We start from the raw sequence: 2,231 nt of genomic DNA, 5'->3' as shown, positions 1-2,231 counted from the left end.
CAAAATGGCACGGTCTCTATAAATAACCTGCTATTCTACGTGGATATTGTCCTGAGAGGACGCGGTCCATAGAATGGAGCTGGTATCAAAACATTTTATCAAAGGAAGCATATGTTTGTGAGTGTGCAGCAGCGCCGCGCCATGGCATTGTGCTGCCACACAAAGTCCACATGAAGACAAGTCCCAGCGAGACACCCGAGGCCCCGGGATTATTATTATTATTATGATCATGATCATGAGCTCATTTAGAAACTGATGTCTGTCAGCCACGCCCAAAAACACTCAGGTCAGGAGGCTGTGTTGACCCCAAGTACCAGAGCTTAGACTCCGCCTACAGGAGACAGACGTGAACCGCGGTTTACAGATGTTCATAGATCTGGGAGTTTAACAAATAAAATTCATTTGATAGATTTTTTTTTTTTTCGTTTGTTGGGGATCTGAGTGTTCGTATTGGCCACGCCCCCCCCCAGAGTCCAGCTCTGAGAAGTCCACTTCAGACATCAAAGAGCTGTTTCAAAGGTGAGTCTGGTACAGTTTTTGCCGGTTTCCTCATGTGTGAGCATCGGAATCAAAGGTTACGCTTTGATGACTTTGGTTGTGGCTCCTTGAATGTTTTCCTGAATCTCCAGCATCCAATAAACTACACAGGTCTCATATACACACACACACACACACACACACACACGTGCACAGGCGACCCTGCCAGGAAAACCAGCCCAAATCCTTACAGCGTTCTACTTCAAATAAATGTGGCCACAGGAAAGAAACAGCACAATCAGTGTTTATGGCAGAACTGTGGGGCTTATCTTCAAAGCTGCAGATCCTTTTGAGTTTGCATCAGGTCTCAGATGAGCTCAAAACACAGAAAAACAGCCAGGAACAAATGTCCACTCTCTGGACACACACACAAGAATAAAGATGAGGAGCCCGGCCCCAGACACGGTACACAACCAACAACAGCGTCACCACCAGGAATCAAACCTTCAGTCAGTGATAATAAATATCAACATTTCTTTGGTATCAGATCATTATCAGGCTAACATTTAACTTTTTAGCTGTATTATTTTACTGCTTTAACTAATATTTTTTATTACTTAATGTTTTTAAAAACAGAATTTTAAGCTAAAATAGGTCTGAATGAACCTCTTTGTTTTATTGTGATTATTTCTATATCATTAATATTTTTAATTCTTGGATGAATTTTAGCTAGCAACACTAGAGTTATTTATTTTGGCTAATATCCTACTGGCTAATTAATTTTTTTTTTTTGTAAATTTTTTTTTTGATTGGCTAGAATTATTTTTGTTCAGATTTAAACAATTTTTCATTTCATTCATATGTTTTTTTATTTTATTTATTTTTATTTACAATTTTGTTATTATTTGGCTAACTTTTATGTAACCCTAACTTTATCAAAGTGAAAGGTTTTTGTTTTTTTTTTTACGTCCCAGTGTTAGCTACCTTTAAGCCACGTAGCCTAAGCACATTTTTTTTGTAGACATGATGTCATTACACATCAAACAAAAGCTTTTGTTTTGCGGTAAACAGAGTGATTCAGACACAGTGCACTGAGATGGAACTTAATTACCGCCAACAGTTCCTCGGGTTCTGTTAACGTTATTGAATCTGGCTCCTGTCGGGATAAAAGTTTGGACAGCACTTCTTTAGCTAAAACAATTTGTCAGTCTGTTTTGGGCAGACCTTCTATCTGAGGGTTTCTGCTGCGATTAATCTAATGTCTGAGTCTAACCAGTTCACACTAATTAATTAAGCTGCTCCTGCGCCTGCTGCTGCTGCTGCTGCTGCTGCTGCTGCTGGAGGAGCTCAGCGGTTTGTTTGGGTTATCTGCTGCGCTGAGTGAGCCGTTTAGGACAGACACAGATCTGGAGGTGTCTCACAGGTCTGTGTCTAGTCCAGTTACTAATCATTAGAGCTAATTAGAGCCGGGCTCAGGCAGGACTGAGTCTTCAGTCTGCTGAAGGAGAGGAGAGAAGTGTGGCCACCAGGTGACGTTCACACCTCCTCGGACCTGGAGACCTGGAGACCTGGAGAAGTACAGTACAGTCCAGGAGCGTGGACATGAACAGGTCACAGGTCGACAGGTCGACAGGTCACAGGTCGACAGGTCGGCAGTAACAGTCCTGACTGATTGAACTGCTCTGATGAGAGTCTTATCAGCAGCTGCTGCAGTTCCTCATTTACAAAGAATGGAGGCGATGTGGGTGTTGTTG

Source organism: Cynoglossus semilaevis, chromosome 3, assembly GCF_000523025.1.
Source record: "Cynoglossus semilaevis isolate Cse_v1.0 chromosome 3, Cse_v1.0, whole genome shotgun sequence".
NCBI lineage: Eukaryota > Metazoa > Chordata > Actinopteri > Pleuronectiformes > Cynoglossidae > Cynoglossus > Cynoglossus semilaevis.
This window is presented reverse-complemented; position numbering follows the sequence as displayed.